Here is a 15000-nt window from a genome sequence, read left to right as displayed (position 1 = left end):
AGAGAGAAACAATTATACACTTTCGTGAAAGAATTCTCCCTTCTCACACGAAAATAACTTTAAACATCTTTAAATGCGAACTTCCACAAAACTTCACACTCGTCAAGAATATCAATGATTTACAGAGGAAAAAGTTTCCGTACTCTTCCGGTCTCATATTTCCATATCTTCAAAGATTTTTCGAGACATCTTGAAAAATTGCAGAGAGAAGTTTAGAATTTCAAGATTCTTGGGGAAGAAGTCGTCCCCATTTTCTTTTTCTTTTTTTATGAATTTCATTTATTGGGGGGGGGGGGTAGCTTCTCTATACGAAAAACAAGCACTAAACTATTTCTCTCTATAGATCGTGACAAAATAGACGTAAAGTTTCACAGTTCATGAAGTTCCATAAAGATATGAAATAACCCTATACTCCCAAGTGATAAAGATGTCCATTCGTATTATTACGGTGTATAAAGAAAAAAACAAAATTAGTCGTTTAGATAAAAGGAGCAAAACTTTTCCGTTATAGAAAACGAGAAACAAATGCATGTAATTCCCAAACACTTCTTTCATCCCCTTGTGAGTTCGGTCGAGTCTGCACCCAGCGCTTGGCGATGCACTTCTCTCTCACAGAGTTTTCGGAATTAGCTTGTGAATTTTTGATCATGTTGATACCGGCTACACACAAAAAAAAAAAAACAAGAAAAAGATAAAAAAGAAAAAAAGAAATGAGAGAATCCGCAACTTTTGGTTAGTCCAATAACTTCAAAAGTTGCTTAATTTTCAAGTATGTTCCTGGCTCAGAGTGGCTGGTGGAATATTCCCACACACACACACACACACACACACACACACACACACACACACACAATGGGTAACAGGCATAGGCTAGGCAATATATATATATATGTGTGTGTGTGTGTGTGTGTGTGTGTGTGAGTATGGTATCATAATTAAGGACTAATTTTCTTTCATGAGTGTAAGTTCAGCATGAATATTTCTATCACCGTCATCAAGACTCATTAACTTCATGCTACGTGATTCAGAATCTTCATCAACGTCAATCGTTGACGAACTCATTTTCTTCTCATATATTCACATAAATCAACTAAAAACCCAACTTTCTCAGTTCTTAATTTGGTCTTACATTAATCAAGAGTCTTAATGCCTTTGCCCGACAGTCCTCGGAAAGGTAAGGTTATAGAGAGTTGAGTCTTCCAAAAGGCGTCCTAGCTTTGTCTCTTCGATGTATATCAACTGACTGTTATATTCCTCTCTTGTGTCTCCCCTGATGATGTGATTATTACACGAAAGTGCACTTGGGAACTTTTCGTGTTTCATTTCCCCCGTGGACTCATAGGAATATATATATATATATATATATATATATATATATATATATATATATATATATATATATATATATATATATATATATATATATATATATATATATATATATATATATATATATATATATATATATATATATATATATATATATATATATATATATATATATATATGTACTTTTCAAACGAGTTAAACCATTGCGTTGTCTTAGCACTTGCATTCTCTTTGCATCATAGAAGAAAAATGAATGCTTGATGAATGTGAAGACGATTACTTGCCCCGATAGCCGAGGTTACTCTGGGGAACGGATGACTGGGGTATGTAAGATCAAAATCTATAATTAGAGTAGTTATACATATCCAGTGTCTCAAGTTATGTATGCCTGCATCACCCTAATGGCGTATTTAGTCTAATCATTTTCACGTAAATCATTCTATTGGCTTGTTTAATCTAATCATTTACACATACATTACCCTGATGGAGTGTTTAGTCTAATCATTTACACGAATATCAGTCTATTCATTTACACATACATCATACTGACGGTGTGTTTAGTCTGATTATTTACACATACATCACACTGATGGAGTGTTTAGTCTAATCATTTACACGAATATCACTCTGATGGTGTATTTAGTCTATTCATTTACACATACATCACCCTGATGGAGTGTTTAGTCTAATCATTTACACGTACATCACTCTGATGGCTTTGTTTAGCGTAATCATTTACGCATATATACATCACCCTGATAGCGTGTTTGAACTACATTCCCCCATAAAGCTTCCGCTTTCAAAAGACGACCAATGTGATTCACTTTACGTATTATCTCGACTTTCCAATCGCCGCAAGAAATGGGAAAAGTCACATTACTCCAGAGGAAGCGAAAGGCGACGTCCTCCTCCCCCAGAGATCGTATATTTTCCTCCATTTTTCTCGTCTGTGATGAAGAAGATCCTCAAAGACCCCCGGACAACGCAGTCTAAAGCCGATTAACTTTATCCCACGCTCAAACCTAAGGTTGGAAATCTCCAGTCCAACTGGATGTTCTCTCGCCCCTAAAGGTGCAAAGAGGGGATTAGATCGTTTAAAGTGATGGGATCAAATGTTATTTAATTCTTTCTTTTTTTTTTTCCTTCAGAGGATTACCTAAAGTAATCCTGTCTTTCTCTAGTTTACACCTTAACCACCTAACCTAAGATGGGTTTCTCCTACTAGAAATTAACGTCTAGTCCAGACTAAACCAGACTTCGTTGGTTTAGCATCGACGAAACTACTCCATCTTTTTCAATAGTTTACACCTAAGATAGTCTTTCTTTCCGTTAGGTTACCAGTAAACCAATCCTTTCCCAACTGGTCTAAATTTCAACTAGTCTTCCTTTTCAGTAGTTTCGATTATTTTTCATTAAGCTATGGTTTTATCTCTGAAGGGTTTGGTTTAGCTCTGTGGCTTATTGGTCATAAATATCTATAATGATTACCAATAAACACTGAGTCTTTTCAGTCACTATATCTTTTTTTCCAAGCAGTCTCCAGCAATAATGATCTCCATTAGTGATGTTCTCCCAGAGGCAAATCCTTCATCAAAAGTAGTATTCACCATGAACAGTCTTCTCCACCAATGATATTCATCAACACTAATCTTCCCCATGATATAGAATTCATTATGAGTGTCTTCCTTCAACTGTTCCTTTATCCCCATGACCTTCTATACCACTGATCTATTTCTCCATCAACCTCCTCCACTAGTAACACTCTCCACCGCTGGTATCCTTAATCATTTTTCAACACTAATCCTATTCACCACTTCTTTTATGATTGATCATCTCCACCGATAATCTTCCACGTTAATCATCTCCGTTATAATCCTCACCACCAATTTTCACCATCAGTGATCTGCTTCACGGTGAGTCTCAGCCACACATTTATTCCCTAATTAGTAGTGTTTAATGACATTCTCTTACAGGAATTGCGAAAAACAATGCCAATAAGCCTTCAGCTTATTGGCATGGAGTTGGCTCCATGGATATAGACATTACTAAGACTTTTCTGTTTTTGGAATTTGTAGATGCCAGAGCCAGTCTCTAGCTTGAGAGCTGAGAGGGAAGGGGGGCACATCTAAGGGCTACTGTGGGAATTGTGATGATGATGACTACCAGGACCTGATACACCTTCGCTGCAGCATGGTGAAAACCGGTCTAGTTTCAGTCCTTACACGCCGGATAGTCCTATTGTGTTAGACGGCACTGAGCTCTGAGATTGTCTAGTTTGAATAACTTTAGGGCGGTTCTAAGGTGACAGCTTCGAGTGAATGGGCTTCCTGTGCTGGTTGCGTGCAGGGGGGTGGCTTGATGCTGACCTGCCGATCGATGAGGCTTCTCCATCTCCCTCAGGAGTGAGGAGAGATTTGGCTGAAATGGCAGGCAGCTGAGGAGTAGCCAGTATCATGTAGCGTAAGGTAATAGATGATGATAGATGATGGTGCTCTACCCTCCATGAATCTTGCATATGGTACTGCATCTGGTGTTGAGTACATAGCACCAGTTGAGGATGGTGCGTGGTGCCTCCCTCTCTAGGAAGTGAGAGAGAAGTTAACCTGAGCGTCACTGATGAAGAAGACTTATGCTGCTTATCTTTACCAGACATAAGTCCATCTCACTCGTTCACTGTTGGCGATGTTTCTTGTTAATCTGGTTTGATCCTGGCCTCCTGTGTGTGTGTGTGTGTGTGTGTGTCCTCGACACATCCTCGCCATAAGTTGTTATAGGGATAACTTTCATGTATAAGGTAGCCTAAAGAATGAGCTGCTGCTCTTCACACATCCTAAGGCAGTCCTGGAAACCATGCGACTCCGTCGGGTTCACCATGATCATGTTGGTCTGATGACTGGCGTGTGCCCAGACACTGAGGGTGGTGAGGAAGTGTTAGTGATGACCTCATGAGATGCAGAGGTACTGAGAAGCCAGGATATTATTTCGTGTCTCCCTCCCTATAGAGGGAGGTATTTTCTTGACTGTGTCTGCCTTTTACTCCTCATTCTCCCTCCTTCGTCTTCTGACTAACAGTCGAGACTCAACACCATTTCATCCATTTTGTGACCAAGTGAAGTGAAACCAATTTGGGATATAGGTTGGATCAATTCGCCCTTGTGGAATATTATTTGTAATTGGGTGTTTTGAAAGATTCTGTAAGGTCAAAGGCTAAACATCTCAAAAGCAAATATTTGGGGTTACTTTCGCTTATTCTTGCAATCAGCTGGGATAAAACACTGTGATCAATTATTTGATGATAATTCAGCCTGCAATCATTGTGGCACACAGGTGTCTCCTTACATGGTTTAATCATTCATTCTTATTCTTTTGGGGTCACAGGTTATCAAAAATCACGATGCTGATTTATCTGTTCGACAATATGCCATATTTCAGCAAGCGTTTATGAGATTTGACATTGATATGTCCCTGCATACAATGGCGATAACAGATTTATGACCAAATTTAAGCCTGCTCTTAAAGTCAAAAATTACAAAATTATTTTCTTTAACTACAAATGTATTTTCTCTCAACCAACGTAAGAAACAAAAATCTCAGTAATCTTTATATACTCTATTTTTTTCTTGAGTCTTTGTACAAAGGCTTCGATTGCGTTTATATTGGAAGAGACACTACCTTACCTTTTTTATTTCCCTTTATCTTAATCTTTTATCATCTATTTTTCTTAGGGGAAGAAGGGTTGCCATGATAGTGTGGACCGAGCGAGGTGAAGTGGTTGGTCGGATGATGGAGTGGAGTCAGCATCTCAGGGTATCAATAGGCAGATTAGATATAATTAGTTTAAAGATATGAAGCTGATCCGTTGATTTTTGGGTGAGTCAGTAAAGGTTTCTTCGACTAAGTCCTATGGTTTTGCTATAGGATGAGACCCTTGGGACTATAAGTTTCTTGCAATAAGACCGAAATTATAACAGTTGCTGACGTTTGGGCTGGTTGTGTATACGTATACGAAAGTTAAGCCCATGAATACGCTTACATATTTCTTTAGTGGCGACAGGTTGAAGAGAGATGCCACTCGATGCTTAGGTCAAAGTTATGGTGGGATACACCTGAAGCATCTAACACTAACCGGTTTCTGAGCTGGATTTACCGTGCCTTCTGCCATCCAGCACTCAAGCTCTCCTGGTATTTCTTCACATAAGTTTCTCTTTCCAGCTTCACTTACCCTCACCATTCTCTTCTCACCGACATTGTTTCCTCTTCTCCGAAAACTTCTACAAATCTTCACCCTCGCCTCCACAAAATTATGATTAGAATCCCACCAGCTGACACACTCAGCACATCTACGTCCAAAAGCTTCGCTCTTGCACGCCTATTCATTAGTATGTAAGTCAATAATGCACACTGACTATCTCTCCTACGCACATATGTATACTTGTACATATCCCTCTTCCTAAACCAGTTATTCGTAAACCAGTTTTTTGTGTCAAGCGCATGTTTTGTAAATATTGTCTGTCGTTAAACTTACGATTTGTAGATGTAGCTTGTTGTCAAGCAGAGATGTTATGAATACTGCTTGTTAGGCATGGTTTTGTGACTACTGCTGATTGTCAAGTGAGATAGTACACCAGTTCTTTTTCAGCACACAGCTCCACAAGCTGTTCACCATTACCATTCATGATAGTAAAAAAAAACCATGCCCTCCAATCATACCTTAACTGCCACATTACCTGCCTTGACATTTATATTAGCCATCACCATAACCCGGTCTTTTATATCAAAACTGCTGACATAGTCACTCAGCTGCTCCCAAACACTTACATCTCTTGATCTTTCTTCTCATGACCAGGTGCATAAGCGCTAATAATAATCCATCCCACGCCACCCTCTTATTTTTCCCACATCAGTCTACAGTTCACTCGTTACATTCTTTCACACACTCCCACTACTCCTGCGTCAGGAGTACTGCTGCTGCTTTCTTAGCTCTAGTCTTCCCAACAACCACTTACTTTACTCCAAAGACACTTCCATACCTCTTGCCCATATTTTTTTTTTTTTTCATACGATTCGCCATTTCCCGCATTTGCGAGGTAGCATTAAGAACAGAGGACTGGGCCTTAGAGGGAAAATCCTCACCTGGCCCCCTTCTCTGTTCCTTCTTTTGGAAAATTAAAAAAAAACGAGAGGGGAGGATTCTTGCCCATATATATACATATATATATATATATATATATATATATATATATATATATATATATATATATATATATATATATATATATATATATATATATATATTTTTTTTTTTTTTTTTTTTTTTTTTTTTTTATACTTTGTCGCTGTCTCCCGCGTTTGCGAGGTAGCGCAAGGAAACAGACGAAAGAAATGGCCCAACCCCCCCCCCCCCCCCATACACATGTACATACACACGTCCACACACGCAAATATACATACCTACACAGCTTTCCATGGTTTACCCCAGACGCTTCACATGCCTTGCTTCAATCCACTGACAGCACGTCAACCCCTGTATACCACATGACTCCAATTCACTCTATTTCTTGCCCTCCTTTCACCCTCCTGCATGTTCAGGCCCCGATCACACAAAATATCACACAATATATATATATATATATATATATATATATATATATGTGGGTGTGTATGTGTGCGCGTGTGTGTATGTGTGTGTGTGTGTGTGTGTGTGTGTGTGTGTGTGTATGTATTACAAGAAGCCACGGAAGCCAGTATTACAGCGAGACGATACGCTGTAAAGAGAGTTGTCTGTAATAACATGGCGTCTATCTAGTGACCTATCAACTTATCAGGTAGCCTTGTGGTATCACAAACCTTTTCCTGATACCCGGATGAAAACAATAGCATCGATCAACATGCGTCATGACCGACCGTTTTCTAAGGAATTCTTGAGCTGATATCACCCCGAGGGACCTTTCATCTTTCCCTCACGTTGAGGGGAAAGGAAACCTTCATGTTCCTTACATTGGCGAGGGGAGACTTGATCGAGGGATCTCTCCCTGTGATGTCAATAATTGATTGCCAGACTCGCTAAGTGTACGGGCCACGGTGGGGCGGACCCCCTGAGCTGGTCTTTTCACTCAGATTGCTAGGGGTCCTTTGCTCTTCATCATCATCATCATCATCTTGCAAGGAAGAAGATCCTCTTGGTTCCTCCTTTCCACTGACGTCTGCCTCCTGGGTCTTGGGGCTTATCTTTCTATTGGGGAATCTTTAGTTACTCCTTCTGTATTGCTTTCGTTAAATTATCTTTTTTCGTTATAATTTTCTTCTTTCTCTCTTCTTCTTCTTCTTCTTCTTCTTCTTCTTCTTCTTCTTCTTCTTCTTCTTCTTCTTCTTCTTCATCAATTTGTTCATCTTCAATTTGTTCTTCTTCTTCAATTTGTTGTTGTTATTCTTCTTCTTCATCATCATCTTCTTCTTCTTCTTCTTCTTCTTCTTCTTCTTCTTCTTCTTCTTCTTCTTCTTCTTCTCGTCAATAATGTGGCGTTTGGGCTTATCTCTCATTTGGCATTAATGGCATATCTCGCCCACCTCCTGTAATGGCAACAGTAAGACCTTGAGCCTGCAGTTCACCGTATTGGCAGTTATAGAGGCCCCCGAGTCGTACCCTGAATTGGCAATAGTGTGGGGGTGTGTGGGGGAGTTGAATTAATCTTCTCTGTATTGGCAATAGTGGAAGCTATACCCCATTAATTCCGGGTCTATATCTGTCACTCGGGGAGATATATCGTGTCGTTATATTTTTTTTTTTCAACCCCACGGGAAAACAATTTGACTCTGGATAATGAACTTCACCTCAGACTTAGCAGGAAATTAAGGACGTGGGATAAACTGGTATTGAGAGGATCTCGCAGGTAATGATAACTCAGGGGTCGAGATAACACGAGGGAAATGGAAAGAAAAAAAATAGATATTGTAATTTGAGGATAACTTACATAATTTTCCGGCTGGGTTATAACTTCACTCACAGTGAAGGAAAGGCAGCTTCTGCTGATACATCCGGATGTCCTAGTTGAAATTGCTGGTGCTTTTAGAGTTAAAAAAAAAAGAAAGTCGCTAAAGGTCCCAGTTAATAGATCTTTTGCACTGGCATTTTTTCCCCTTATGAATTATAATTTAATCTGTTGGCGGTTGGTGAATAAGAGTCGTTTGACTAATTTGAGTATATTGTCATAATCAGAGATGTACTCTGAACCACACTGTTTAAACGGTGTATTGCACACACACACACACACACACACACACACACACACTAATAGCAAAACAAGACACAGGAAATATGAAGAAATGAGAAAAAGGGAAATATTTCCAAGTTGAAGAATTTCTTTCCGTTTCTCGATAGTTAAGTAGGGTCAGAAAAGTTGAGCAAGCGACGGGAGCACCGTTCGAAGCACATGTCTTCAAATACATTACTGTACAAGTGGTGGCATTAGGCTCACATGCCTTGCGTCGAGAAAGATTGAGAAATGCTTTTAGAACAGCATAAAAAAAAAGATCTATTTGCACTGATTTGCGATCAGTAAGAGGGGGCGACAGGAGGTAAGGGAATGATGGGGTCATCCAAGATTTAGTGGAGGAAGAAAAGACAGCTGAAGTCAGTTGCTTTCTTGGTCAAAGACACAGCTAAAATGCTGTCGAAACGGAAATGAGAGTGACCTACGTGTGGAATAAGAGGGGAATGTAATCACACTTTCTTTTCGGGTAATGGAACGCTACGCTACACCTCTTGAATAACACCTTTGCAATGATTTGTGTTTACACTTCTTGAATAAAATCTTTGCAATGATTTGTGTTTACGACTCTTGAATAGCACCTTTGTAATGATTTGTGTCTACACCTCTTGAATAGCACCTTTGTAATGATTTGTGTCTACACCTCTTGAATAAGACCTTTGTAATGATTTGTGTGTACACCTCTTGATTAACACCTTTGTAATGATTTGTGTTTACACCTCTTGAATAACACTTTTGCTATGTTTTTTGTTTGCACCTCTTGAATACACCTTTGCAATGATTTATGTAAGCTAATTCAGACAAGACAGTGGGGCTGGCTGGCTGTCGAGGAACCACTCCCCATCTTCCAGTCTTTCACTTATGTCTTCCCCGCACTGTACGAGTAAGGGATCCTTGTGCTTCCTCTGCCGTACACACGGTGCCATGATGATCCCCTTCCATATACACGGTGGTTGCATGGTGGATACACCTACGGTGACAACAGCTCTCCCTGCTGCCTCACCACCCTGAACAGCCAACAGCTTTCACAGCTGAATCATTCGCCAACAATGTCACTATCATTAAGACCAAGATACGTCATCTTCTCAAGTTACTTCCATCACTATACATATGAATTTTTCTATACATATTCGCCATCTCCCATGTTAGTTAGGTAGCCTCGAGAACAGATGGCTGAGCCTCAGAGGGAAGAATCCTCACGAAGCCCGCGTCTCTGTTCATTCTGTTGGAAAAGTGAAACAGGAGGACAAGGTTTCCAGTCCCCCTCTCCCACCCCTTTTAGTAGCCTACTATGACACGCAGGAAGTATGCGGACAGCATTCGTTCTCCCCATATATATATATATATATATATATATATATATATATATATATATATATATATATATATATATATATATATATATATATACATATATATATATATATCTGATATTCTTTTCCCCAGATAGAGAACTGGCCAGACTGTGCGGATGGTAATCTCGCCGAGATCAAAGAATTCCAGTCAGAAGGCAATGAGTTGAAGGAGAATGATGGAGGAGGTAACCCCGGGAGAAAACTCGCCCGAAAACTTCCATAGGGACGAGCAAACTGATGTGGTTTTAGGAGGCCAGGTGAGGAATAAAACCCGGGGTTGGAAGTGATGACATCACCTGACAATTCATTGAAGATAGTGGAGGGAATCTGAGCACACTGAAAGTCGTCTCACAACGAGATAAAACGATAAGAGCAGCGATAGGAAGGAGGTTCAAGGAATCAGAGGATGTCGGAAACCATTCCAATACTCTTCTTCGGGCACTGAAACACGATCGAGTTGGAAAACCGAGTTACTTATCATTCTTTAATCTTCCTAAATACTAACAACCGGAAGCGAACGCAAAGTTTCCAGGCATATATTCAAGGACTGCAAAACTCTACGACTTTGTGGAATTAAGTCCTATTCTCAAGTCCTTCGCACAACCAGATCATGTAACCTTTTTCTTGATAGATAATACCTATATTGATACCGTCTCTCATTGTGTACCATCTGCAGTGATTTGCCTTTACTCGGGCTGAATTTCAGCTGACTAGCTTCGGAGCTTGTCTAGGTCCCTTCGTAAGTTGATGTAATCCTCCTCGCTCTTTACTTCTGTCATGACTGAGCTCATCCGTAAAAGTATTCACGTAGGTGTCGATTCCTTCCGGTAAGTCATTCACATACACAAGAGGAGCAATAATCCTACCAGAAAATCTTGCATCACGCTACTGGTGACCTCAACCCACTTCAAGAAGGCTCCTCGAACAAAACTTTCTTTGTTTCACCTTCGCTAAGATAATCGTCGGTTAATCGAAGTTAGCCTATCTCCCATTTCTGCCTAAAGATCCAACTTCTTTATCAATTATCGGTGTGATAAAGTGCCAAACGCTTTCTAGCGGTCCAAATATTAGACAATCCACTCAGCCTTTCTCTTTAGTCCAAAACGGGAGTTCACTTACTGAATTATAAGAGTTCGTTGTATACGATCTCCCTTCCCTGAAACACCGCTCTCTGTGAGGTAGTTTTCCTCTACAAGTAGCTAAACATATGCATTCTGATCATTTTTTACAGTATTGAACACCCTGTATGTGGATTCCAGTACTTTAGTGAACACTCCGTATGTGGTTCAGCGCATCTTTCCGGTCTCCTTCCTTTATGATAGGTATGAGGTTTACCATATTCCACTGCCTTGGCACTTTACCTTCCTCCAATAACTTCTTGAACAGTGTTTTATGCAGTTTGTCAGTCTGCACACATCCTTAACATACATGAGGAAAATCTCAAGACCATGAGCCTTATTATGTTTTGAGTTTATGGTTGAGGACAGAAAAAGAGTACAGATGAATTCAGATTGAAAAAGCAGATATGTTCACGGAAACTACTCAATAGAACAATCTTTTTAAACACCAACAATTGGGAGATGGAGTACGCTAACCATAGACCAGGTGGTGAAAAGTTCTGTTCTGCGAAATTTACGATGAAGAAGTAGGAATGTGGGAGCATGGGTACCTTCAGCTTCAGTTATTTAGCCTAAAACATTTCCAGTGCTTTCCAAGGCCTCTTTCTCATTCCATACCAAAAGGTGTTAGAGGTAGCACAAAGCGTTCTTGAATTTGTCATTCAGTTTCTCTCGTTTAATCTTCCCGTCATCTTCCCTCTTGTTATTCAGTTTCACGTATATATCACATCTTCATCTACAACTCCTGATGAATTCATAGGTCAGTTTTGCTTTCCTGCCTATCTTGAACACGGTATCTACCTATTTCTAGAGTTTCTCTGTTCCTTCCTTACGCATATGATCACATCATCTTCAACAATTCTTAGGTTTAGTACTTGCTCTTTAACTGATAGTCTGCTCCTGATGAATCAATGGATAAGTTTTACTTTCCTTCATGTCTCATACACTGTATCTACTTTAATCCAGAGTCCCTCTGTTCCTTCTTTCTTATGCTACCTAAGCTGAATTTTGCTCTATCGAATCTTACAAGTGCTGGCTGGCAGGGGTTGCAGCCTACATCATATCCTAAGATCCCTCCGCTTTTCGACGTCTTCCCATGCACCACACCCTCCCTTTTTTTCACCTTGCCTCCGTCTTTGCGGCTGAAGGTAGTAACCCAGCCCCCAACTCCGTCCTCGTAAATTTCACACAGGCTTCCACCCGACTGCCCTTGTTTCTGGCTAGTGAACTCCATTTCCCGAATTATGTTCCCCCAAGAAATTGTAGATTTCGAGGTCGTTTCCACGGTCGTATTTTCTCCTCTGAATCGTGATTCTACACGTTTCACCTCCTCATTTACCCAGCAATCGAGCTCAAGCTTCACATGATCACTTGTTTCTACACACTCGAGTGGCTTACACGCTGGCGAGTGTTATGGAGAGAGTGTGAGTGAAAGATGAGACAGTAACCTGAGCCAGGGAGGGGAACTTGACAACCTTTGTAGTCCTGGCCTACCGCGTACACCTCCTAATGCCTAGTTGGTAGTTCCCCCTCTGGTCGATGCTGCCTACCATCTACAGGTAGCCTGTGTGTGTGTGTGTGTGTGTGTGTGTGTGTGTGTTTCATTCCGTCTCTTTGTCTCTCACACTGCCTCACTAAGTCAACAGTCTCTCTCTCTCTCTCTCTCTCTCTCTCTCTCTCTCTCTCTCTCTCTCTCTCTCTCTCTCTCTCTCTCTCTCTCTCTCTCTCTCTCTCTCTCTCTCTCTCTCTCTTTCTATTTCCCTCCCCTTCTCAGAAGCACCGCACCTTCCCCCTCCACTCCAACACAACACACACACACACACACACACACACAAACAGGCCACAGCATCAGTAGCAATCCCAGACATGAGACATGGCGGACCATCTCTTGGCTCGTAATCTCCTCCAGCAGCAATAAATTTCCACCAAACGTAAATCATTACGACGAACCTGGCGACTCTGTACAATGAGGGGTTTCTATCACGCATAGAGTGAATGATTCCTTTATGGAAAGATGAACACCTCTCCATGAAGCGAACTGACGCAGTTACGGAATTAGTGGATACAGTGTGTCATGACGAATAAGTGGATATACGCAGTGGTGGATGAAGAGGGACAATGTAACGATGGAGACATGAACAGTATTTAGATATGAGTAAATAATAGTCGTGCTGCGATAGATGGATTGATAGAATGAAGTAATAGATGAATTAGTCAGCATACAGTGATGGTGATAGATGAATTCGTCAGCATATAGTGATGGTAATAGATGAATTCGTAAGCATACATTGATGGCAGTAGATGGATAAGCAAGCATACTGTGATGATAATAGATGAATTAGTCAGCATTCAGTAATGGTAGTAGATGAATTAGTAAGCATATAGTTATGGTAGTAGATGAATTAGTCAGCATAAAGTGATGGTGATAGATGAATTAGTAAGCATACAATGATGGTTCAATTAATTGCATGTAATGATAGATAACGTAGGGGTATAAAAAGATGTATAAACACCAGGAAACGATCAACATGAACTAATGAAGAAATGAAAAGTGGCAAGTGGGAATATAAAAGAGAAAACATGAAGTCCAAGGGAGAAGAGGTTGCACGAAAGAATTCATTAAGAAATAAGGACAAAGAGAATGAAATAGATTGAGAATGAGAGATTCGCCTGGCGGCAGAGAAGGGAGATCAAGAACTGGGAAGTATAGATTGTCTGGTGGGTCCCAGAATAAGGAATAAACCAGACGAGGCAAACAACACGAAAATTGGAGACGGTAGAGATTCGATAACCTATATGGAGAAACGTAAGATAATCACACCATCTGTAGCAAGATGAATGTGTATTTCCTTACCTCAGTGTTGTCACTACACACTCATTTCACATGTATCTACATGAGATACGGGACTTCTGTCGCTTACTTCTTAATATAGCTCAGTTGAAACGGTATATATGTATGTGAGCAATTCCTTAGATCGATTAGAAAAAAGAAAAATGGTTGCAGCGGAAGTTCACCAGTATGAGTCGACCTACCTACCCAGCTGGTTATGATTTTAAGTATGTTTGCAGAGATAGTTTGGCCATCTGAAAGCGACTCCCTCCACCACACCCTCCTACAAAGCGGTTGCAGAGTCTCTCCTCACCCCAGCGGCCCAATTACGGCACCGCTTACATAGGAACACCAACGTGACCCGTCAATTAACTTGGTGCATAGACAGGAACTCTCACGTGGGCAACAAATTAACGCATCGCTTACATAGGTCCTCTTCCGTCACCTATCCAATCACTGCTGCGCTTACACAGGAGGTCTCACGTCAGCAGCCAATCAAGGCACCGCTTGCAAAGGATCTCTCACGTCCGTATGAGCCACAGCTCAGAACAATTTTTTTCCAGTAATTTCCTACTTTTTTTTTTGATTTGCTTCACTGATGTTCGTCTTCAAAAGAGTCATTATAGGCTCTTGTATGCTATTTCCCCCTCTTCCCCAACACACTGAAGCTATGCTGTTTTGTTTATCATTCTTTTCCCGCTACTCTGTCCATTTGAGGAAATGGATGACTCCGTCTGTGAATGGAAATTGACGGTGTCTTTCTGGTAGGGTCTGTGTTATAGCTACATTCACCACGCAGACGGGGGAGGATGTTGTGATCAGTCTGTCTCTTTTTCTGTCTGTCTGTCTGAGTGCTCCTTCTCTCTCTCTCTCTCTCTCTCTCTCTCTCTCTCTCTCTCTCTCTCTCTCTCTCTCTCTCTCTCTCTCTCTCTCTCTCTCTCTCTCTCTCTCAAGAAAAATTGTGTTTATACTCACTTGATATCGCCAGTAACCCCAAAAAATAAAGAAAATGACTCCTGCATCAGAGAGGTGTTCATGGTAAGAACCTTCGTGTGAAAACACCCGCGTAAGCACGGACATGTGCGAGGACAGATGAATGG

At 40.6% G+C, this 15000-nt stretch overlaps 1 protein-coding gene across 1 annotated transcript in view; it reads right to left on the bottom strand.

The window, feature by feature from the left end:
- LOC139745982 (uncharacterized) overlaps positions 1-15000 on the bottom strand; it is a 168439-nt gene that overhangs the window by 120855 nt on the left and 32584 nt on the right. The window lies entirely within an intron of this gene.

Source organism: Panulirus ornatus, chromosome 63 (genome assembly GCF_036320965.1).
Source record: "Panulirus ornatus isolate Po-2019 chromosome 63, ASM3632096v1, whole genome shotgun sequence".
Lineage (NCBI taxonomy): Eukaryota > Metazoa > Arthropoda > Malacostraca > Decapoda > Palinuridae > Panulirus > Panulirus ornatus.
This window is presented reverse-complemented; position numbering and strand designations above follow the sequence as displayed.